At 45.3% G+C, this 25781-nt stretch overlaps 1 protein-coding gene across 4 annotated transcripts in view; it reads right to left on the bottom strand.

Annotated features, from left to right (window-relative positions):
• Positions 1–10693, bottom strand: part of OMA1 (OMA1 zinc metallopeptidase) — a 66857-nt gene extending 56164 nt beyond the window's left edge. For 2 of the 4 annotated variants that reach the window (XM_043964076.1, XM_043964079.1), the window contains exons 1-2: positions 10575–10693; positions 1063–1123 (exon numbers count right to left, since the gene is read on the bottom strand). The gene's annotated coding sequence lies outside the window, so the exon portion shown is untranslated. Of the gene's footprint in view, positions 1–1062; positions 1124–1876; positions 1954–10574 lie in introns of all 4 variants that reach the window. The other 2 variants (XM_043964077.1, XM_043964078.1) reach the window with 2 other exon arrangements.
• Between the last annotated feature and the right edge of the window lie 15088 nt (positions 10694–25781).

Genomic DNA, 25781 nt, shown 5'->3' with positions numbered 1-25781 from the left:
TCCTTTTCATGGCTAGCTCAATGATGCATGAGAGAGAGCACTGGGCTTCCAGTCAGGAAGACCTGAGTTCCCAGTCTGCTTCAGACATCTGCTAGCTATATGACCCTGGACAAGTCACTGAAACACTCTCAGCCAGTTTCCTCATTAGTAAAATGAGATGAGACTCTAAAGTCCCTTCGAGCTCCAGACCTATGATCTGAGAAGAAGCTGTTCAGTCATCTCCTTCACTTATTCTCCTGGAGAAAACACCCCCATACTCCTTGCAATCTGAATTCCAACATCCTAACTCAATTAAAACTGCTCTCTCCATCCAGCCTTTTCTCAAACCCCTTTCTTCTTGACCTTGTCTGCTCATCAAGGCTCTATCCTGAATCTATTTTGCTTGATTTCAACTCCCATGCTTTTGATTATCATCTATGTATGCAGACAACTCTCAGATTTATTTGTCCAGCCCTAACCTCTCACTGTGCCTTTGTTCTATCTGTCCCCCTCACCTGGGATGCATTCCCTCCTCACATCTGCCTCTGCCAATGATCCCCTGAGCTACAAGCACCCTCCCTCCTGTGATGGTTAAAAATCTAATTGCTAGGGCAGCTAGGTGGTACAGTGGATAGAGCACCGGCCCTGGATTCAGGAGGACCTGAATTCAAATCCAGCCTCAGGCACTTAACACTTACTAGCTATGTGACCCTGGGCAAGTCACTTAACCCCTATTGCCCCCCCAAAAAAAAAAAATTTAAAGACTGAAAGAAGCTTCTGTGGTCTCCAGCATACAGTTAAGCTCTTTTCCCCCTTAAGACAAGAGTAGAACAATCCAACAGAAAGAGAACTGGAGAAGGCAGCTAGGTGGTCCAGCAGATAAAGCACTGGACCTGGATTCAGGAGTACCTGAGTTCAAATCCAGCCTCAGACACATGACACTTACTAGCTGTGTGACCCTGGGCAAGTCACTTAACCCTCATTGCCTCCCAGAAACAAAAACAAAAAAGAAAGCGAACTGAACCTTGATTCAGAGAAACAGAAATGAATTCATGCCTGGGCTCTGAGACCTACTATACTTACTAGCTGTGTACACTGAAGACGTTATTAATCCTCACTTCAACTTCAACCTCAGTTTCTCCATCTGTAAAAAGAGATAATAGTGCTGTACCTCTACTGTGGATCGTGCCATGCTATACCAAGGGAAGTCTTTTATAAAGTATTACATGAGTTACTGCTAATCCCTTCTTCAACAAACTGCATGAAAAAAAACAGCCCAACTCAGGAATTCTGCTGAACACAATTCCTGAGTGCTCAGGATGAAACGTGCTGCCCCCCTCCTGCCAGAGAAGTGACAGACTCAGAGTACGGAGACATCTGGCCTTGGTCAAAGTGGAAATCTGTTCTGCTTGAGTAGACGTGTTTATAGTACTGGATTTTGTTTGGAGGGAAGAAGGGGATGAGAACATGAGAGGGAAAGAAAATAGATCTTCTTTAAAATAAAATAAAATGGGGCAGCTAGGTGGTGCAGTGGATAGAGCACAAGCCCTGGATTCAGGAGTACCTGAATCTGGCCTCAGACACTTGACACTTACTGGCTGTATGACCCTGAGCAAGTCACTTAACCCCCATTGCCCTGCAAAAAAATAAATAAATAAATAAATAAATAAAATAAAATGTCCTTTCAAAAGGAACACCTTATGACGTGCCAGGCACTGTGCTAAGCAGTTTACAAACATTATCTCACCTGGTCCTCACAGCTCTGTAAGGAAACTGCTGTCAATATTCCCACTTTACAGATAAGGAAACTAGAGGAGATAAAGGTGCTGCACAGCTAAGTGTCAGAGATGCCATCAAACCCAGACTCTCCTGACCACGGTTGTGGGGCGATGCCTACCTGCTCAGAGGCAGCTGACGCATTTGGCCAAACTGCTTCTATTCCTCCTTTATTCTTCCATTGCCAGGGATGGCTCACTAGGTATGGGAGGGAGGGGCATATTTATAAAAGAAGGTGACATAAAAATAAAAGACATAAATAAACTCTTTTAAAAGAAACATAAAACCAAAAAGGGCAGACTGGTCACACAGAGAGAACCAGAGACAACTAAGGGCCAGTCCATGGGCACTACTGGTCTCCTCCAGGTGACACAACTCAATAAAGACCAACTGGGGAGTCAAGAGATTTTTAAGTGTCTTCCCCATGACAATCAACTTAAGAAAATATTCAAATTTTAATCTTTTATTGTTATCAATATAATTATACCGTATTTCCATTAAAATTTAATTAGTTTCTTCAGCTATAAAATGACAGGTTTGGACTAGCGGACCTCAAGGGTATCTTTCATCTCTAAATCTATGATCTTATGGGCAACAGTTTTAATAAAGGATTAGTCAAAAGATGCAGGATGCTGCCTGACCAGACAATGACATGGATTGTCAACTCTAAAAGGGTGTCCTGATGCTCAGAGCTGAGCCAAAGGAACCCTGCAGGCTGGACCACACTGAAGAGACTGCCCCATGCTTTAGAGAAGCCCAGGGGCTCCTGATCAAAAGAAGACAAGCCAACTCACACCAATATACTTCTAGTGATGCTCTATACCTGTGAGTCATAAAGCCTCACCATTTCTTAAGAATCAAAATCATGGGTGACTCAAAGGGTGATGGAGAGGTACATGGTGGGCATCAACAGGCAGCTGCATATTACGAATGAGCCCTCATAGAAAACATATGGTCTGAAAAGGAAGGGGACTGTCAGAGGGCAAAGGTAAGGCCCAGCCTTGTCCCTGGTACGCCAGAAGGTTCCAGCACCTTAGATTCTTTACCAAAGCTTTATGAGGACCTGGACAAGAATCACCATGGATGAGGTGAGGATAAGGTAGGGATGAGTCAGGTTCTGTAGTCCTGGGAAAAATGTCATCTTGATCCCAAGGACCAACTGGGATTCCAGAGGACCCAGGATGAAGCAAGCTACTTCCCCATCTCCTGCCAGAGAGATGATTGACTCGGTGCAGAATGAGGTATACCTCTTCTGGAAAAGGCCACTGAAGGAATTTGGTTTTGCTAGACTATGCATTTTTGTAACAAGGGTTTGGTTTGGTTTGGGGGAGGAGGGTGGAGAGCTGATTTTTGTTCACTGAAAAAAAAAATTAAAATGTGACGTGATAAGTAATAGGACGCAATTTTTGCAGACACAGTAAAAGAGCCAGGGTATGCCAGACCTAAGCACAGAAGACAAAGGTTTTGAATCCCAGCTTCAAATCTGATTAGCTACAGTCAAGTTATGTCACCTCTTGGAGACTGTTTCCTCATCTAAAAATGGGGACTGTGGGCCTTGAACTGTCCATCTGAGAGCATCACAGTAAGAGGAAAGAGGCCTGAATCCTGCTACAGACAAACTAGATGAACCTTGGTAAGTCATAATACCTCTCTGAGCCTCAGTTTCTTCACCTGTAAAATGTAAGGAAGTGCCCTTCTATTCAAAATCTGGGCTCTTCTGCTTGGTAACTACCTCAGAGGAAGGTTTTAAAGCAATGTTCTATAAACTTTCCATGCGCCATATGTATGTGAGTTGTCATGACTGAAGAGCATTTGATAGAACAAGGATCTCAGTACCTCCCAGAGAGCCAGAGAAAGCACTGGGTGAGTGCTCCCTGTGGGCCAGGCATCGTGCTGAGCTCTGCACCCGCTCCATATCACAAGAGAGCTGAAGCACCAATGAAGAAAGGGACAGAGCTCTCCCAAGAGACAGGAACACATCCCCCTTCCCCAAGAAGTTCATCTTTTTTTTTTTTTTTTTTTTTGCGGGGCAATGGGGGTTAAGTGACTTGCCCAGGGTCACACAGCTAGTAAGTGTCAAGTGTCTGAGGCTGGATTTGAACTCAGGTACTCCTGAATCCAAGGCCAATGCTTTATCCACTGCGCCACCTAGCTGCCCCGCAAGAAGTTCATCTTAGCCAGGGATTCTTTGGACATGCCCGCCCAGTGCCAGCCCCATGTCTGGCAAACAGGAAGCAATTAACAAAACTGCTGATTGTTGGTTAATTCCCTGGGCAGGTGCACTGATCATAAAAATAAAAAAAACACTAGCAAGACTCCCAACCCTTTATTTGTAACTGTTGATGGAGTCACTCACATTATAATCATCTTAAATGTCAGCAATACCATGTTCTAACATCCACTCACTACAACTGTGGTACTACACTCTCCTACAGCAAAACACCCAAGCTAAAACATGGCCAAAGGAGAAACTCTCCCAGCTCCGATCTTGGGTCTGCTGCCTTTCAACCAAAAGCCTCCTGGAAGACGCCTCGCCCCCGGTTCCTCTTCTGACTCCATGCAGAACCCAGCCACCCAGGCTCAATTCTCTCAGCTCTGCTGCTGACGCACCTGACTTTTTCACCATATCCCATCCCTCTTCTGGGTCCTTTTTGGATACAGTCTTCCCCATTAGAATGTAAGCTACCGGGGGTAAGAGACTTTTTTCCCCCTTGTATTTGTATTCCGGTCCTTAGCATCAGCCCTGGTACATGATAAGCACTTAGAAATCTACATGTTGGGGTAGCTTGGTGGCACAGTGGATAAAGCACCAGCCCTGGATTCAGGAGAACCTGAGTTCAAATCTGGCCTCGGACACTTGACAGTGATGAGCTATGTGACCCTGGGCAAGTCATTTGACCCGCATTGCCCTGCAAAAAAAAAAATAAAAAGAACAAGAAAAAGAAATCTACATGTGTCCCTACCTACCTACCTACCTAAGGATTTCTTATCAGCCTACACCAGGAAGACACTTAATTTATGGTAGTGCTAATTCCCTGATCTTTGTGGAATGCTGGGGGAGGACAAGCACCTCTGGCATGAGGACTGCTCATCCACCTTTGGTGTCCACCTTCACCCAGCTCTCACCCCTGACTCCTAAAAGCTGTAGCATGCACAGCAGCCACCCCCCAGTAAACCTGAGTAAAGCTAAGCCAGGCTGAAGGTGACCAGCAGGCCTCAGACCTGTTAGTGAGGACATCCGCCCCAAGCATGTGAAGACTCTCCCTGGAGGCATGAGCTGATGGAACAATTTCTTCCAACGGTCAGGAAGACCCCAGAAACAGGCACTGTGGAGCACTTAGAGCTTAGTCAGGTATCAAAGACACTAGGCCACCCGCTGTAGCCTGGGCCATGGCCAACCGTCTGGACTTTTGTCCTGCCACTGGACTTCAATGACTCAGAACGAGAGTGAGGCTAACAACCTAAGCCATCGCCCCCATGTCACTGGTCCTCTTCCAAAACAGAGGACTAACAACAGCAATCTTGATGGAAAGTAGCAAGAACAAGGAAGAACCACAAAACCCTCGGTTCTGCTAACCACTTCTCACAGGAGCTGGAGAAGAACGTCCCCAGAATCGGGGAGGGAAGGAGAAGGCTCCGAGTTCCTATTCTTTCCAGTACTCCCCCTATCCTTCTCTCCCAAAAAGCAGACCCATCAGATCCTGGGGCTGAGGGTACAGTGGATAAAGCTGTATTTGGAAACACAAAGAGCTGAATACAAATCCTAGCCTTAGGATCTTAGGCAAGTCACTTAAGCTCTCAAGACCTCAGTTTTTTCACCTTTAAAATGAGGACAATAATAGCACCTACCTCCCAAGATCACAGTGAAAGAACATGATGATGTAAGGGCCTACAAACCATAAACTAGATAAATGTTGGCTAGTTTTATCTAAGTCTCCTTTTCTTAAGGGAGGTGTCAGTTTAAAATTCTTAATCTGAATAACCATCACAATGTTATCATAAAATTTAGCTAATCTTCTCCCACCTATGCTCTGACATCTTCCTTTGCTAATCTAATCAAATCTTAAAATGCCCCCTTCTGGTTTAAATCAGATATCTCCACTACTTATCTGGTTTGTAATTTTTAATTCCTGATACATTTGAAAAAAAACAACTATATTTACATGAGAAAATCTGATTTAAGTACTGCACTTTCTCTGATGAACACTTTCTCCAGACCATATATTTATTTGTTCTACAAGCATTAATTAAGCACCCACCATGTAGTGGGCCCTACACAACACTGGAGGATACAAATAAAAAAATCAAAATAGTCCCTGCCTTCAAGAAGCTTATATTCTGAGGGAAAACAGTAAGTACATAAAATGAAATATATCATGTGATCCAAATCATTTCCGGAGGACAAGATAGCCTTCGTGAAGGACATGGACTTTTAATCTGCCATCCATTGACCCTAAAAGGATTCCAAGGACATGGATCAGAAAAATAGCACGCCTTTATTTTCATTTACCTCTAACTGAAGCCGAATATTCCTTCCTTCCTTCCTTTCTTTCTTTCTTTTTTTGTTGTTCATTTGTTTGCTTTTTGTGGGACAATGAAGGGTAAGTGACTTGCCCAGGGTCACATGGCTAGTGAATGTCAAGTGTCTGAGGCCAGATTTGAACTCAGGTCCTCCTGAATCCAGGGCCGGTTCTTTCCAGTATTTCTTTCGATTCTTTTCAGAACACGATTCTGTGACAGGATCCAAAGTCCACCAAGTCATCAAGGGAGCTCTGGACACAGCAAACAGAGCCCATGCTACAGGAGACAACACTTCAGCTGAGAAGTCCTAGCAGGCAGAGAGGAGGGAGCTGGGTTCCTGGCAAGAGGGGCAGCCTGTGTGAAGGCACAAAGCAGGCAGGGGGTAGGAGAGATGCCAGAGACAGTAAGGTGAATGGAGGGCCCTATGACACGAGCCGGACAGGAGCTCGGAGCCAAACCACAAAGGGTTTTAAAAGCCCAACAGCAGAGCTACCATGTCTTCCTAAGGGCAAGAAGGAGCCCCAGGAGCTTCCTGAACAAGGAAATGGCTTGTAGTATTGTTCCTACGTCTCCCAACAACACTCTCATCTAGATCCCAGCAACCACCTGTCTCCATGTCATCTTGCTAATTATCACGAGTTCCTTGAGGGCAGGAACCAAAGCAAGCGACCAGTATCAGGCAGTGCCTTGCATGTATACTGTGGATACATAATAAACACCTGCTGGATTGCTTGTACAAAAATATCCTGGGAACACCACTTGCAATGCCTACTCCCAGTGAATAGCAATATTTCTTAATTCATAATCTTTCATTTATTTGAGGAAGAAATTGATTGCTACAGAACCAAATACCAGATCATATATACTGATAGAAAGATGTGAGGCTTTAGAACCAAATCAAAGGCTTCCATAAATCTACATCAAAAGAACTCTAGCAAGCTAACCAGCAAAGCTGATGAATTTGTAAGATTCTTTGTTAACTTAATCATTTTAGTTCATTAAACAATTGAATCTTTATGGTCTTTGAGAACATTTTAGAACCTAAATTTTCAAATGATCATTTCAAAATGAGCCCATCCAACAACACTGCCTGGCATTCACAGCTGAAGCCTCTAAGACAGGTTTAACAACTCTGCTGAAAGCGCCTGTCTCTTCTCTAGTTTCTATGGAAACAGCTGTCAGATTGGCAAAAATAGGACAGTACTTTAAATAATCATTCAAGCAAAGTCCACCCACCAAGGAGGGGTCCCAAACCCACTTGGGCAGGCCTCAGTCTATCCTGCTGCAGAAGAGCAGACTGGCTGTGCCCATTGAGGTAGGTCCCTCTGCTCTAGACCCAGCCTGGCCCACAGCTCCCCCAGACTATTCTCATGCCCCTGGACTTGAGCTCCCAGGGTGGGGATGCTGGAGGCTGTCTGCTATTGCTCATTTGAGGCGGTGGGTGAAAGGGATCTTCTAGACAGGGTGCTGAGGAGCAACAGAAGGAAAGAGATTTTTACTTTATTCACTTTGGAAGCTTAGGAATTGACTTTCCAATGCATTGAACATTGGTCGGCTTAAAACTGGATGTGTCAGGGGCAGCTAGGTGGCGCAGTGCATAGAGCACCGGCCCTGGATTCAGGAGGACCTGAGTTCAAATCCGACCTCAGACACTTTTACACACTTACTAGCTGTGTGACCCTGGACAAGTCACTTAACCTCAATTGCCTCACCAAAAAAACACCTGGATGTGTCAGTAAAAGGCCTTTTACAGGCCCTAAACAGGAAGGAAGTTGTTTTAAGAATGAGAAGGAGTGAAACACTGATGGACCCAGTGCTTCTTTATAAAGAAACTCGACCCCAAATAACCCCTCAGCCCAATGAAGGCAGGCTGGCTGTGCCTGGGGGAGCAGGCAAGAGAGCACCTTTCCAGACTGTAACTAGACACATGGCCAGCACCTCCCCCTGGCACCCAGAGCCAGGAAGGGAAGATGGAGGCAGAAAGTCTGGGTTTTCTGCATTTAGCCTGACCTGGGCCAGTTTCTGGCTGCAAGCCTGTTTTAGAGCTTCAGTTCTTTGTCGGTAAAACCGAGGTAATGACACTCCCAGGACCAGCCTTACGAGGGCTATTGTGAGGAAACTACTGCTTAATAAACCTTAAATGCTGTAGAAATGGGAGTTATCATCATCCCAAACATTCCCTTTTGGAGCCCTCCATGCTGGCTCCTCCCAAACCCATCCATTCTCTCCCCCTCCCACTTCTTCCTGATACAACCCCTCTCCCCTTCCGCGCCCCCCCCCCCCAAGGAGCTCAACTCAACATTTATCAAGCAACTACTATGTGCCAGGTATTGTGCTGAGTGCTAGATTTAGAATCAAGAGGCCTGAGCTCAAATTCAGCTCTGCTACTCACTGTGGGACCTTTCCCCACCCCCCAACAGCTAATGTCCTCCCCCTCTGCCCCTTCCATCTACCCTGTACATATTTTGGGTATTTACCTAGCTGTTTACATTATGCCCCCCCCCAAGAGAAGCCCTTTAAGATTTGCAAAGCATTTGACACATATCTGGTTTTTCTTCACATCCTCAGAACTTAGCAAAGAGGTGGCAAACAGGAAGTATTAAATAAATGCTTACTGACTGACTGACATCTCATTTGTGACTCTTGACAACCTTGTGAGGTAGATTCCACAGACATTGTCTCCATTTTACTGAGACTCAGGGAACTGCCCAACTGGTGCAAGAGGAGGGTTTGAACCCAGCTTGGTGTACCCATTGCTGAGAAGTTGCTAGAGTGCAGATGGGTGGAAATGAAACTTCAACACTGAATTCGGCACTTTTCAGACTCCCCAATCAGACTCCCCAGCTCCCTTCACCATCCTTATCCTCTTCTGTAACAGCCTCCTCCTCTCCAGAGCCAGGGCAGTTCAGCAAAGATTTAAGGACCCACCTTGTACAAGGGACACATTACACTGGGGCAACAAAACAGGCAAAGCTTCAAAGTAACACAAGGGGGGAGGAGGGCAGGTGGAGGAGTGGAGAATTGCAGTTAGCAAGCTCTCCTGAAGGAGGTGGTGGTACACAGGCTGTGAAAGAAGCTTGAGGTTCTAAGAAGCAAAAGGATGCTGAGAGCTTTATGTGAGGGAGGCCCTTAATGAATGCCCGAATAGCTGGTGAACTGAACACAAAAGTTTTCATCAGGAAACCCTGCTCTGCCACTTACTACAAAAGTCAGCCATTTGGGGGGACAGGGCCTGGGCCTACAAAGTCACTAGTGAGGGGGACTCCCAGAAGAACAGCTTTCCCTGCAACTCAATCTTAGAGGAGGTGAGGTCCCTTTTCACACAGCCAGGATGTGCCAGAGGCACGCAGATCTTCCTGGCTCTGAGGCTCTATCATAACCACTGTCATTATTAGGAATTGTTATTCATTGTTACATAGGGGCAGCGAGCTGGCACAGTGAATAGAGTGCTGGCCCTGGAGTCAGGAAGTTCAAATCCAGACTCCCACACTTCCTAGCTGTGTGACCCTGGACAAGTCACTTCACTCTGTTTGCCTCAGTTTCCTCATCTGTCAAATGAGCCGGAGAAGGAAATGGCAAAGCACTCCAGGATCTCTAGAAAACCCCAAATGGAGTCTCGAAGGCTGAACATGACTGAATAACTGAGCATTCCTTGTTATTGTTGCTATTTTGTTGCTGCTGATTGTTACAATATTATCCCTACCACTACTCTGCAATGTGTCCATTATTATGACTGTTACTGTTGCTAGACCAAGAGCTCCATGAGAACATAAACTGTCTTTGTGTCCCCAATGCCTAGCACAATGCTTGACACTCGTGGCGGAGGGGCGGGGCATCGTAAATCATACACTTGGCGCTGGAAGGGCCCCCTCTTATACAGCAGAAGAAACACCTCGCGAGGCGATCTGACCAAGGTCATATGGGGTGTTAACAGAAATAAACTGGATTCGAACCCAGGACCTGACTCCCTGCCCTGCCCTGCTATTCATAACCCGTGTGGCCTTGGGTCAGTCTCCGGTTAAAAGAGATCGTCTCCAGGGCGCCTGCTCCACCAGGCCCCGCCCCCTCACTACAAGCCCCGCCCCTAATGGCCCAGCGGAGCAGAGGCCCCGCCCCCCTCGAACCCCGGATGGAGGCAGGGCTCTCTCGCTCTCTCTTCTCTCCCCCTCCCTCCTCTACACATACGCCCCTGTCCCTCCCTGATCATGTCCGCCCCCGCGGTCCCCGGGACCCTCATCAGGACCCCCGGCCCCAGGCCTAGCGAGGAGGCCTCCTCGGCCATCGCCCCGAGTACTGACCCCGACGTCCCCTCAGCCCCTGGTGGCGGCGACGTTCGGAAGGTGCTCGGCGCAGGCGCAAACCCACCCTCCCCGCAGTGCCCCAGGTCTCGGCCTCGCAGCCCGAGGTGCTGTCCCACCCAACCATTTCCGGTCCCTCGGGGGGTTCCGCCCCTATTTCCTGCCCTCTGGCTCCACCTCTCCCCGTCCTGCCCGGTCCTTCCCGCCAGTGTGCGCGTGCGCACGATCCCTCCCGGAGGAGGCGGAGGGAGGGGTGATCAGGGAGGAGGAGGCGGGGCTGCCGCGTTGCTCTGGCGGCCCCTGGCGGCCGGAGGAGAGGGTGGCTACCACCAGAGGCTCCGAGAACCTTGCTAACTCAGTGTCCGGGCGGGGCTAGGGGAACTGGCCCCGCCCTCTGCTGCCCAGACGTGCCAGCGCCCGGGCGGGCCGCTGAAACTCTGCCGGCCTCTGCTCGCCAGCGGAAAGGTGGGCGCCTACTGGGGTCCAAACGTACCCCTGTTTACACCGACTAGTTCCGAAAGAGGCCCTAGAAAGAGACCGAGCCCCTGGGGTGCAGGGGACTCTTGGGTCTGCCTTGTGCCTTTCCTTGTGTCACCAGAGCTAGCACACTGCCCGGCACACAGTAGGGGCTTAATAAATGTTTGTTACTGAGAAGATAGGAAGACCCCAGTTCAAATCCAGCCTCCAACATTTCCTAGTTGTCTTACCCCGGGCAAGTCACTGCACCTCTGTCTGCCTCAATTTCCTCATCTTGTCATTGGGATAATAATAGCCCCCACCTCCTAACATTCCATGAAGATCCAATGAGATTTTATTTCATATATATATTTATTTATTTATATAAAGTTCTCTTTACGGAGAACCTTGGAAAGGGTCAGTGATTCTCCTCAAAGGTCAGAAAAGAATTATTTCTACCACTTTCATTGACAGATGTTGAACACAGTCATCCTTCATTCATCACAGCTTTTGGCACATGGGAAACAGTAAAGATTGTTCATTCCTTCATTTAGACACAAAGCTGATATAAAGCAGGCCCCTCCTTATGCAGATTAAACTGCAGATAATGGCATCATGGAGAGTGAAACTGACCAGAGAGGTCCCCCAGGCCAACCCCCTGATCTGACAGGTCAGTAAATCAAGGCCCTTGAAAAGTCAGGTGATTTGACCAAGGTCATACTCACAGTATGTGCCAGAGGGGGAAGATTTGAACCCAAGGTCTCTGCCTCCAAGTCTAGAGTGTTTTCCACTGTGTCATGCTATCCCATGCCATGTTTCATGGTAAGAACTCTGCTGGCCCAGGAGTAGAACCCAGAACCTTTTTGGGACTGTGTTTCCCAGCAGGACGACCAGGAATGTGCAGCAGGAGGAGATGCTTAAAAGCAATGGGATTGGCATTAGGGCAGGGCCAGGGTTATCCAGGAAGAGAAGGAATCAAGATGACAGCTGAACCCTAGTATCCTGCCTCCCCTACATGGTCCCTGTGACCTCTACGATGGGTCCCAGGGCCAGGAAACCCAATGTTCCCCAAAGCTGCAACAGATTCCTCCAGGGGCTTTCCAATGGAAGTGCATCTTCCCCTCCCGCCATATTGGAATACAGAGCAATTAATGGGAAACTTGGACAAGAGACACACGAAGGCAGTAATCACTTGAGACTAAATGCAAACAGGTGTAAAGAGCTGATCAAAGGCCCTGATCTGCCCTAATTATTGCTTATTGATTGACTGATATCTCCTCTGAGCCTCTCAACAACCTGAGACAGATTCTCCAGGTATCATCCCAATTGTTGGCTCTTAATTAATGCTAGTTGATTGATTGACTGGCATGGCTCATCTCTCTTTTAATGAAGACTACCCCTCCTCTTCAAGTTGGTAGCTGGTCTTCAAATAGAGGGTTCAAAAAATTAATCCTCCAGCAACCAGCCCTCTCTGCTCCTGTCTGAACTCACACGGACCAGTCTAGAGATGGCAGACTCATAGGCCATGGTTGGGCCGGTTGCCAAACAGTGCAGAATATTTGCGTTTCCAGGAAGCAGATCTAAAAAGCTCTCAACAAAAATCAGTCTAATCAGAGATTAGGGTCTGGTTTACTATTAATAGACCATTATTTCTGAGTACACTGAAAGCATTTATTCCTGACAACAGAAGCACTCGAATGTCAATGATTGGAGCTGCTATTGGATAAAATTAGAAAGATGCGAAGGGCCTTCTCACAGGCTCAATTCTGGGCTGACGGCTTTCTATGTTCTGTCAAATAAAGGGGAAAATTTTTTTCAACATGGAACTGAATTCTTCAAGATATAAGATGACCACACAAAGAAAGGAATAAGGTTATGTTTTGGTTTGTTTGTTTGTTTTTAATAATAACAATAGCTAACATGTGTATAGCACTTAGAGGGCAGCTAGATGGTTCAGTAGATAGAGAGTTGGGCCTGGAGTCAGGAAGACCTGAGTTCAAATCTGGCCTCAGACCCTTGCTGACTGTGTGACCCCGGGCAAGTCATTTCACCCTGTTGGCTTCAGTTTTCTCATCTGTAAAATAAGCTGGACAAGGAAATGGCAAAAACCCCTTCAGTATCTTTGCCAAGAAAACGCCAAATGGGGTCACAAAGAGTGGGCCATGCTTGAAATAGCTGAATAACAACAAATATAGGGCTTACACTGTGGCAGGCACCTTGCTAAGTACTATACAAATGCAACAACCCTAGGAGGTAGGTGCTGTTATTAACCACATTTTGCAGATGAGGAAACAAGGGCAGACAGAGGATTAATGATTTGTCCAGGGTCACACAGTTAATAAGTGTCTGAAGTTAGATTTTATTCTGAACTTAACACCAAATAAAATGGGCATTTCTATATGTGTAGTAGAATCAAAAAAGAGAATTGTACATGAAATTGAATCTCTTTTATGTACAGCTCTCCTTTTCAGATCTATAAGAAATTCAGCCTATAGTTTCAAAGCTACCCTGCTTATTTGTGCTTCTTTCTGAAAAAAGGAATAGTAACAATACCTGACATTTATTTTATTTCTGTGGCAAGGATTCCAGTGCACCCCATGGATCAGCTGCTAAACAAGCCCCCCCTCCCCAGCCACTTCCAGGGGGCTGCCTTGGGGGGGGGGCAATAAGTGCTCAGCCCAGAAGGCTTTAGACAGCATTCCCCTCCTCCCATACATTCTAGCCAAACCAGCCCATTCATTCCCCACAGACATTTTCCAGTCTTCTTCCCAGACTTCCCCCCGGGCCTGAATTTTATTCCTTCCTAATTCTTGGCCTCAGAATCCTAGTCTCATTTCAAAACTCAACTCACCACCTTCTACCTGAGACCCTCTTTGATCACCCCAACTACTACTGTGTCCCAACCCCAATCCCTTTGCTTAAATTTGATTTTCTAGATACTGATTGTTTCCCCCAATAGAGCAGAAGTTCCTTCTAGGCTAGGGCTGGTGGTGGCTTTTTCTTTGAATTTGCACCCTCCCACCCCCACCGCCCCCCAGTGCAAGTGCTAAATTAATCGTGTTTATTGGCGGAAGATGTAGTGAGGCCTCCTCACCTTCTCATTTCTGATAATCGTTTTCAGTGTCCGGTATTCCAAACTTGGAAGGAACCAGGTAATTGTACCACATAATAAATAGGGGATGGGGGAGGAGCATCCATAAATAGTATTCTTTGATTTCCTTCTCTCCCTTCTCTCTACCCACTCAGAAGCTATCTCCTTATATGTTAGTGATGATGATGGTGTGGTGATGTCTCACAGAATCCATGTCTTACTTGACTGCCTACACACCCAAACACACACACACACACACACACACACAGCGCCTTACACACTTTAATAAATGTTGAGTGAATGGCTACAAAAGGGAGCCTGTCTCCTGTTAGGGATTTACCCCCAAAATAAAACGCAGGTGTCTATGATTGGGGGGAGAGGGAAAAGGGAAGGAAGAAGTAGCTGGAAAAACATTCCTGATCTTTGAATATTGGTAAGAGAAACCAGCGGTGGAGACGATCTTAAAATCATGAATCACCCTTGGCCCATGTACAGCCAAGAAAGTGTTTTCCCTCCAAGAGCCACTAGGTGGCACAATAGCCACCAAGAACGAGCTTCCAGCTTCGTTCTGTCCCCAGCGCCCTTGGCCAGCACCCTCAGACTCATCGTTTCTGCTTTTTGTTTTTAGAATACCCCAGGACCCCAAAACCTGGGAGTGGGAAGGGACTTCAAGGGCCATCCTGACTTCTCTAAGAAGTCCCTCCACACCATCCCGGACCAGGGGTCATCCAAGATTTTGTTTGATGAGCTCCAGCACGGGAAGGGGGAAGCACTTGGCAAGCTCGGATCACTGGGAAGTTCGTCCTTATTTAAAGGACGAATTCAGCTTTTCGGAGACTCATCCCATGGCTCCCGATTCGAGAGTCTGGAGCCAAGCAGGAAAAGTTACCCTCTGAGGCGACTCTATCCTCCAGGCCCATGACACATTATTGTCACCATCGTCATCATCTCCTCTGTCCACTATGCCGTGGTGCTAATGATAATAATAATAATTGTCGTTGTTATTATCTCTATCCACTATGCGGTGATGTTGTTGCTGTTGTTAAATTGTGAGCTCCCTGAGAACAGAGATTGTTTTTGTCTGTCTTTGTGCTCCAGATGCTTAGAGGTGGCCTCCTAAACGACAGCCCTTCAAATAACTGAACTGTCTTCGTGCCCTTCCCCCCTCGGCCCCCCAGACTCCTCTTCTCCAGACTACACAGGTCGGCTTCCCTCAATCAAGGATTCTTCGGGCCCTTCCCCAGCCTGGTTACCATCCTCTGGATGTTCCCATCTTTATACTGTGGTGCCCACATCTGAAGCCAGCTCAGCAGGACCATCCTCCCCTCCTTCAGCCCAGGAGGGCATGGTTCTCCCCACTAAGATGACAATAAGCTTTCTTTGGCCACCGTATCTCACCGCTATGTATCTTTACTTGGTCGTTTAGAAACAGGCATTATGCTTGGGACCAAGATCATGCGAATGGGAAGGGGCTTTCGTCCAAAGGCCCAAGCCCTTTGCACTGAGTTCCATCCAGTAAGGCAGGGGTCTCCTCCCCTCATTTACACAATGAGGCAATAGAGGCCTGACGAGGTTAAGTGATTTGCCCAAGGTCACACAAATGGCAAACTCCAAAGTGAGATTTGAACCCAGGTGCTCTGACTCTCAACATGGCTTTCAGGTTAAACAGTGAAATCAATAGTCTGTGCTTTAGGAGAAGAAACAAGGAATGGCTCATGTAGTCCTACCCACTTATTGGACTCATAAGGAAACTCAGGCCTAGGGAAGATAAAATAGGGTTTAGAATGAGGACAAGAATCCAAATTCCCCCATTCCCAGGCCTGTGCTCTCTCCACTGTCTCTTTTAGCACCAAGTCTGAAAGATTCTCCTCGGACAGTCCCAAGCTTGGCAGTGACAAAGAATCCACCCCAACACCCCACCCCTCCCCCCACACACAACCCCAAGGGTTTTAGGAGAACAAGAAGGTGGCTGAAAGACTGAGTTTTCTCACTCTGGCTAAGGTTCAGTTAGTTGGTCTTCATCTGCAATCTGAAGAATTGCAAAGGGAGCACGTCCCTTTGTGTAGACAGAAAATCATAATATTCCAGATTAATTTTTTTATTGGGGGGGAAAAAGCAATAATTGCTTATACTCAGGGATTTCAAAAAAGCCCCTTTGGGCTGATCAATGGGAATACTTTGAAGAGGATAATTATGCATGTGGAGGATAAGGGTTATTACTTTAATACTATTAAAAGACTGATTAAGACTAAAGGGATTTGGATTCTGTTTGCTAGTTTCTTAACCAGTCCCTGAAGAAAAGGCTTAAAATGGAAGTGATGTGCCGTGGAACACCGGACCCAGGCAGGAAAGGGAACTGGCTGGACTTCAATCTGTTCTCTCCCACTGGTAGCCTTCCTGAACCTCAGCTTTCTGGTGCCCAAGGCTCTTAAGCTATTGATTGTAGCAGCCAATGTGACACTAGCATAATGAGCTTTATATCTGGAGACCAAGAGAGCAAATCTGGCTTCTGCTGTGTGGCCTTGGGCAAGTTACCTACCTTCTCTGGACCTCGGTTTCCTCATCTGTCAAATAAGCTAGAGAAGGAAATAGTGAACCACTCCAATACTGGCCAAGAAAAGCCCAAATGCGGTCAGGACAAGTCGGACATGACTGGACAGCTCTGTATGATTCTCTCACATAGCCTTTCTGAAGTGCCCTTTCAGCTTAATAGGAGGCAAAAGGGAGGGTCATTTATTTTGTTTAAAGATTGTACCCACATTTCTGGGCAGCTGGGTGGCACAGTGGAAAGAGCACCAACCCTGAATTCAGGAAGACCTGAGTTCAAATGTGACCTCAGACACTTGACACTAGCTGTGTGACCCTGGGCAAGTCACTTAACCCCAATTGCCCCACAAAAAAAAAAAAGAAAAGATTGTAACCACATTCAAAGACAACATAGAATTCAGGTGACCCTCATAGAGGCATAATTGTTCTAAGACACAGAAAAGGTAGGTTAAGGTAGCTCCAAACCCAGGCCAAGCTTCCTGAGACTGATGACCTACTCCCATCTAGCTAGGGAGTGACCGGAACATCCCTTGGTGCAGCCCATCTGAGTGAGCTCAGCATCCCACGTTCCAGCCCTAAATTGGTCTTCATCGACTCAGATTTTAGCTGCTGCTTCTGTCCCAGATAGAGGCTCCTCCCTCACCCTCCTACTCACTTCCACCTTCAGTAATCTGAGCTGCCCTTGGTCTGTACCTTAAACAGACTTCTCTCTCCCAGCCAGGATGAGTCAACCACTTCTCCCACCCAGGGGATAGTTTACAGATGGACTGGACCACACAGAGCGATGCGCTCATCCTCACCTACAATTCCCACTCCTCCGGCCAGTCTCTCCCTATTCTCCCACCTCCTGGACAGCTCCCTGCCTGCCACTAGCCTTCCCACCATTCTACAGGGGCCTTGTCACCCGAATAGCCCCTTCCCCTATGGCCTCCTCACCCTTTGGCACCCCCGCCTCCGCCCATTGGGGAGTTCCTTTCAGAGAAGGGCCATCCCTCTCTTGCCTCCCCACTCTTCTTCTGGCCCCTCAGACTTGACCCTGAGCTCCTTCTCACCAGTCTCCTCTCCTCTTAGGTCTCTCTTTGTATCATCTTCCACAATTAGAAGGTAATCTCCCTGAGGGCAGAGCCTGCTTAATTTTCCTTTCTCTCTAGTCTTAGAGATTCCCATAGTGCCCTTAATAAATGCTTGTTGAAGCACTGACTCCGGAGATCAAGCCCTAGAGGTTTTCACCCTTTCCTCCTTAGAACTTCGGCCTGACAGAAAGCTGGGAAACCATTTTTGTGGCCAGTACTTCTGACAAAGGCCTCATTTCTAAAATATATAGGGAACTAAATCAAATTTATAAGAATCCAAGTCATTCCCGAATTGAGAAATGGTCAAAGGATATGAACAGGCAGTTTTCTGATGAAGAAACCAAAGCTATCTATTCCCATATGAAAAAATGCTCTAAATCTCTAATGATTAGAGAGATGCAAATTAAAACAACTCTGAGGTACCACCTGACATCTATCGGATTGGCTAAAATGACAAAAAAGGAAAATAATCAATGTTGGAGAAGCTGTGGAAAAATTGGAACACTAATGCATTGTTGGTGGAGCTGTGAACTGATCCAACCATTAAGGAGAGCAATTTGGAATTATGCCCAAAGGGCTATAAAGCTGTGCATACCTTTTGACCCAGCAATACTACTACTAGGTCTGTATTCCAAAGAGATCATGGAAAGGGGAAAAGGACCCACATGTACAAAAATATTTATAGCTGCTCTTTATGTGGTGGCAAGGAATTGGAAGTTGAGGGGATGCCCATCAATTGGGGAATGGCTGGACAAGTTGTGGTATATGAATGTAATGGAATACTATTGTGCTGTAAGGAACGATGAGCAAGAGGAGTTCAGAGAAACCTGGAGGGTCTTGCATGGGCTGATGATGAGTGAGATGAGCAGAACCAGAAGAACATTGTACACAGTATCATCAACATTGTGTGTTGATCTATTGTGATGGACTATATTCTTCTCACCAATGCAATGGTACAGAAGAGTTCCAGGGGACTCGTGATGGAAGAGGATCGCCAATTCCATGAAAAAAAAAAAACTGTGGAGTATAGATGCTGAATGAACCATACTATTTCTTTTGTTTTGGGTGCTGTTGTTGTTTTTCTATTTTGAGGTTTTTCCTCATTGCTCTGATTTTTCTCTTATAACATGACTAATGTAGAAAAAAAAAAAAAAGATCTTCTGCCTGTGCCCTTGAAGTCTGCTTTAGGAAGTGGTCCTTGTGACCACGAATTCAGGAAAGCCCCAGGCATGCTCCCCTTCACTCCCCATTCCCTGGCCACCTGACCAGAGCCTCCAGGACCCTTTCCAAGCCCACCCCTTCCACTTCTAGAAACCTGCTGAAATCATTTCTGTCAGACTGTATGTCAAGCTCCACTCACTGTCCTATAACATCCAGGAGCAAAGTATGTCCCTTGGCCACCACTGCCCTCTGTCCCTCTACTAGGATGTAAGCACCTTGAGGACAGGGGCTGTCCCTGCTTTGATATTGGTGTCCCTAGTGCTTAGCACAGTTCTTTTCACACAGTTAAATGCTTAATAAATGCTTATCCATTCCTTCCTTCCTTCTTTCCTTCCTTCCTATCTTCCTTCCTTCTCTCTTTCCTTTCTATCTTCCTTCCTTTCTATCTTCCTTCCTTCCTTTCTTTTTTCCTTCCTTCCTTCCCTCCTTCCTTCTTTCCCTCCTTCCTTCTTTCCCTCCTTCCTTCCCTCCTTCCTTCCTTCCTTCCTTCCTTCCTGCTTTCCTTCCTTCCACTGGACCGCTTTCAATCACCTAATGGACACTGAGCCAACTGCTGGGCTTTGGTTTGTTTTTTTTGTTGTTGTTGTTGTTTTTTAGTGAGGCAATTGGAGTTAAGTGACTTCCCCAGGGTCACACAACTAGTAAGTGTTAAGTGTCTGAGGCCAGATTTGAACTCAGGTCCTCCTGACTCCAGGGCCGGTGCTCTATCCACTGCGTCACCTAGCTGCCCCTGGGCTTTGTTGTCATTGTTCCCTCTGCCTGCAATGCCGTCCAGCCCCTCTTTTTGCTGGTGGAATTCTCCCCATCCTTTGAAGCCCAGCTCCAAGGCCACCACTTTGGTTTAAGAGGCCTTCAGTGGTCAGCCAGGACCTTTCTCAAAGATCTCATGTAGCACTTTGGTCTGGGATTCTCTGATGCACTTATTTCTTGTGACTGTTATTGTCTTAGTATATACTTTAGCTCCCGGAGGTCAGGAATGCTTTATCATGCAAGGTGTGTATTGCCCCTAACACCTTATGGACTCTGTCCTAGGCGGGTGCTTTATTCATGGCAGCTGGGAGACATAGAGGAGCCAGAGATGTATATAAAGGCAGGAAGAACTAAGTTTGACTCCTGTTCTTGGATACTTATGAGGTGTGTGATGCTCAGAAAATTGTTACACATCTCTGAAACTTGATTTCCTCCTCTGTGAAATAGGGAAAACAATATCACTGCAGGACCTATACCCAAAAGAGATCAAAGAAATCAGAAAAGTTCCTCTCTATGTACAAAAATTTCATAACAAACATGTTCTGTGTTGTGGCAAAAAATGTGGAAACTAACAAGATGCACATCAATTGAGAAATCCTTGAATAAGTCATGGTGTATGAATGTGATGGAATACAGTTGTGCTGTAGGAAATGAGGAAACATGATTGCAAAAAAGATGGAAAGACTTGTATGGGTTGATGCAGAGTGAAGTGAACAGAGGAACAATTTCTAAAAATAGCATCAGTATTTTAAAAACACAATTTTGATGACTTTCACAAACCGATGAAGAATGAAATAAGCAGAACTAGAGCAGTTTGCATAACACCACCACCATAAAGACAAATAACTGAAAGCTGTAAGAATTATGATGAATACAGTGATCAACCATGATTCCAGAGGACAGAGGATGAAACATACTATCTTCCTCCTTGACAGAGAGGGGAGAGATGCAGAATCAGACAGACAGACAGACAGACACACATACAGATATGTGTATTTGTATATTATGTATATATATAATATATAAAATCTAGAAATGCATAAAGTAAGAACTCATTAATAAAACTTTTATACAAAACCTTAAATCTCAATATAAATGTTAAATATTACTATCATCATTATTATAAATATTTGTTGATTTAATTGCTAAATTGAATCCACTATCCCCTTGTATTCCCTCATCAACACTCTTTAAGTCCTTTCCTGCTTTTTTTTTGTATCTCTGGTACTTAGCACAGTGCTTGGCATACCAGAGGCACATAATAAATGTTGACTGGTTGATCATTTGACTTTAAGAAGTCTTTTTGGTGATTCTCTAGACTGATCCAGTGATATATTGAGGCTGAACTGAGTCAGAGGGGCATGGTGGGGAAAAAAAGCCAGAGCTAGAAAGACTTGGGTTCAAATCCTGTCCCTGACACATATTGGCTATATTACTCTGAATAAGTGAACAGCCCAGAAGACCCCAGCCAACCAGGACTAGCAGTCCTGTAATAGTCATTCATCTATATGGGTGGAGGAAACTTCCTCAATGGGAGTTTCTCATGCTAATTATATATATAAAGACATATTTGCAATTTAGGATTTCATAATCACAAACACTTCCAAAGATTGATCTTCTCACTCGCACCTACCTCCAGTGTTTGACCTGACCATCCTGTGGCCTTGCCTCTTGCCTTGGCAGGTTTTTCTTTGCCCTCCATTCTCTATAGTCATGATGACTTTTGAATTCTTTGTTCCTGTTGCTGGGAGACTCTTAGCTGTTTAACCATTGGCAGATAGAATATGGCCCTTGCCAAATGTGTGTGAGCCTTCACGTAACAAATATGGTGCACCACCATCTAATACATTTATGTGTGAAACTCCAAAAGGGAAAGAGGAAGGTTGGAATCTTTTTACTCCCTAGCTCCCATTATCTCCTCTCTGTCCCCTCCCCCTTTGCTATTTACCTAACAGAAGTCACCTGGCGAGCAAGTAAACAGATAAGAGAAATCTTCCCAAACTAAAGTCACACCTGTGGGGCCTTGTGTGAATTGTTTACTATCCAATTACCAAGAAACTCATCTAGCTTATGGAAACTTAAGGGTTTGTTGTTCAGTCATGTCTGATTCTTTGTGACCTCATTTGGGATTTTCTTGGCAGACATACTGGAGTGGTTTGCCATTTCCTTCTCCAGCTCATTTTGCATATGAGGAGAGTGAGGCAAGCAGGGTTAAGTGACTTGCCCAGGGTCACACAGCTTGTAAGTGTCTGAAGCCAAATTTGAACTCAGGTCTTTCTGACTCCAGGCCCAGTCCTATGTCCACTGTACAACCTAGCTGCCCATAATTAAGATACTTATCTACATATATCACAACATAAATCCATATTATGCTAGAGAAATTTGCTATTTCTTTCTATGTGATTAAATATCACTACTGAGGTCTTGTTGTTTTCCCTCTATATTTCTTTTTCTTTCTTTGTTTCTTTCTTTTTTTTTTTTTTGGTGAGGCAATTGGGGTTAAGTGACTTGCCCAGGCTCACACAGCTAGTAAGTGTTAAGTGTCTGAGGCTGGATTTGGACTCAGGTCCTCCTGACTCCAGGGCCTGTGCTCTATCCACTGCAACACCTCGCTGCCCCCTCCCTCTATATTTCTAAGGGTCTGGGAGGTTTTATCTCTAACAGTTGAAATCCAAGAGAGCCCCTTAGTGGCAACAGGAAAGGGAGAGTCCATCCATTTTATGGATTCTCAATCCTCAGACTTTAAAGATGAATCTCACAGACCCCAGCAGAAAGCTATGCATAAAGACAAAGGTTAAACATTGCTTCCACATCTAGCTGTCTGTCTCAGCTTTTTGCCCTAGCACCCTTGCAAAATGGCAAAATTGTAAAGGTATCACAAACCTTGAAAATAAAGGGTATTTTCCCTACATAAGAGCATAGCAGAATAGTGATGCTAACACTGAATGAGCTGAGTCTTGGGATATTGGTCCATCTGAGGCTTCTGATGGTTGGTGTGATACTTTATCTATAGTTCCTGGGAAGATCACACTTTTTTTGTGTTCTTGTTGTTGTTGTTGTTGTTTTTTTGTGAGGCAATGAGGGTTAAATGACTTGCCCAGGGTCACACAGCTAGTAAGTGCCAAGTGTCTAAGGTTGCATTTGATTTCAGGTCCTCCTGAATTCAGGGACAGTGCTTTATCCACTGCACCACCTAGCTGCCCCCAAGATCACACCTTTTATCTGGAAGCAACTCAATCACAACAACCATGTTCTCCACTCTTAAGACCTGGTATACTGTCACTAGGTCCTTCAATCAATTTTGCTAGTGTAGATCAGTTTTGGGCATGGGTTTTCTTTGTTCCTCTAGTGTGCTGACAGATATTCCATAACCCCCTTTTAGAGAGCCTTCACTACTAAACTGGTGGTGAATGGAGAGGAGAGTTTGTACACCTAGTGAGCCTCCAAAAACTGGCCCTTCAAACTTAGAACAAGTCCTTTCAATATTTTGGGGTTTTTTCCACTCCTATCCTTTAAAGAATTCTCAATGATTTTCTGGTCTCATCGGGATTTTTGTTTTTTCTTACCTCACTTACTACTAAGAATTCAGGGGTTTCCACATCAGCAAGAGTTAGACTTTTGGAGGAAAAGATGAATATAATCCAAAGACTCTCTGAGGAAAGCTAATCCCAGAAAATGTGGGTCTACCTGATGGGGCAGGAGGTTATAGTAGAAAGCATGGCAGCCTTGGACTCAAGGACTTTGGATGGAAATCCCGGTTCTGAGGGGCAGCCAGGTGGCGCAGTGGATAAAGCACCAGCCCTGGATTCAGGAGGACCTGAGTTCAAATCCGGCCTCAGACACTTGACACTTACTAGCTGTGTGACCCTGGGCAAGTCATTTAACCCCAATTCCTTCACACACACAAAAAAGAAAGAAATCCCAGCTCTGATGCTTCTTCACTGTTCACATTTCCTCTCTGTTCTTTGGTTTCCTCAGTTAGGAAATAGGAGGAATATTTCCCTTTACCTCATATGAAAGAAGTGAAGGAAATTATTTGTAAGCTTTCAAGCTCTCCAGATATTGGAGCTCTCATGGATAAGTGTGAGCTAGATATGAGTCTATCACATACTTTGTGACAAATTGACAAATTAGCCTGTGTCTACACCCATTTCCCCGGGGGGAACAAAGGCCCCTGAGGAGGCAACTTGGGGTAGAAGAAAAAGAATCTCCAGGGTTTGTATGAACTGATACAGAGGAAAATATAAAGAACCAGGGAATCATTTCTACAATGGCTCCAACAATGTAAAGGAAAACAAGTCCTAAAAACTCTGATGAATGCCCTTGATGTGGGGGATGGGTGTAAGTGATCCAATTGATCATGAGGCATCCCAAAGAATTACAAGATGAAGTGACTCAGTTTCTCAATTTTTATTAGAATATTGTGAGGCCACAGGGAGAACCACCCAAGGGAGATAGGTATCTGGAATAGGGAGAGAAAAATGGTTTTACTTATAGTGAGAAAAGTAGGTTATCTCCTCGTTATCTTAATCTTCTCCTTGTGGGAGTTTCATACCCTATTCTGGACTTCCTGGGATCCTAAGATGTCCTCCAAGGTGGGTACCCTTTTCCCTAGGGGTGTATTTTGGGGGTTTAAGCATCATAAGGCGAACCGAAGGACACATTTGGTCCTTCTTCACATGTTCATAAAAACACGTTCGAACTTGTCAGACCCCAAGGGTCTTGCTGTTTAGAATATCTCTTTACTTTAAGATCTGGTTTGTAGGTGCAGTTTCTGTTTCCTGTCACCCAGTAATATTAATGGCTATTAAGGGTTAATGGTCCCTGGTTACTGTCTCCTTAGAAAAACTCAAACCTGTAATGATTGGAATGACGCCACCTGCCGGAGACTCACTGTAGAAGAGTTCTGCCCATGAAGCGAAGGTCTTTGAGGGCAAGACCAGGAGTCTTTTCTTTGGCATCAGGAAGTGACGTGGGCTAGTGGGAGGAGGAAGGAAGAGACTGGCACTCGCTCTCGCTCTCTTTCCTTGGGACTCTGGTGAAGAGTGGAGCTAGAAATGTGCTCTCCCTTTAATAGATTGGGAATCTAGGCCTTTTTCTCTCTTTACCAAATTCTTGTTCTCCTTAATAAATGCTTAAAAGTCTAACTCTTGCTAAAGCTTATAATTTATTGGCGACCACTCATTGGATATTTTAGACAGTTTAGTTAGAATTTTAGCCCTTAACAAACCTTAGTGTCTCTGTTAACCCTTTTAGCTACTATTGATAATTCAAGTCTTAGGTTATCTGTTAACTGAGTCACTGAGTCTTGTAATTCTTTGGGATGCCTCAAGATCAATTTGATCAATTAAATCCATCCCCTATGTCATCCTAACCAATTTGGGCTCCAGAAAACTGATGTTGAATCATGCTACCCACTTCTTAGAAGAAAGAGAATGAAAAAAAAAAAAAGAGAGAGAGAATGGACAAGAGTCATAGAATGTGACAAATTTGTTTCCCATGACAACACTAATGAGTATAGGAAGACCTTTTTTTGTTGCTGGTGGTGGAGGGAAGAGTTGGAAGAGAGTGGGAAGATTTGATAGTGATCCCTTTTTTTCAAAAGTAAGATAAGAAATTAAAGAATATCAGTGAGTCACTAAAAATACACAGAAGAGAACAAAAGGAAATTCAGAAGGGAATGCAAGCAAAAGTGCAAGGAAGCCTTGGAATGAATATGTTGAATTTGAAATATACTAAAAAAAAAAACCAAAAACAAACCCTGCTGTATATAATGGAGAATCACAGTTTCATATGGAATTTTTTTCAGTTCTTTGTATGGAGAAATACCTGTGTTTGTTGATTATTTTTAAATTTGTAAGAAAAAATAGGCTTTTTCTTTAAGTCGACTAGATTGAGAATCCAGTTTTCTTTTCGTGGCTCTTGGAATAACTCACTTTTTGACATGGGGCCAGTCATTTTGTTTCTCTGGGCTTGGGTTCTTCCTCCGCTGCCAAATGAGGGGGTTGGACTCAATTATCTCTAAAGCCTCTTCTAGCTCTCTATGTGCCTAAGCTAATAGAGAGAGGT

Source organism: Dromiciops gliroides, chromosome 4 (assembly GCF_019393635.1).
Source record: "Dromiciops gliroides isolate mDroGli1 chromosome 4, mDroGli1.pri, whole genome shotgun sequence".
Taxonomy (NCBI): Eukaryota; Metazoa; Chordata; class Mammalia; order Microbiotheria; family Microbiotheriidae; genus Dromiciops; species Dromiciops gliroides.
Note: the sequence above shows the minus strand (reverse complement) of the source record. Positions and strands in the feature narration are given on the sequence as shown.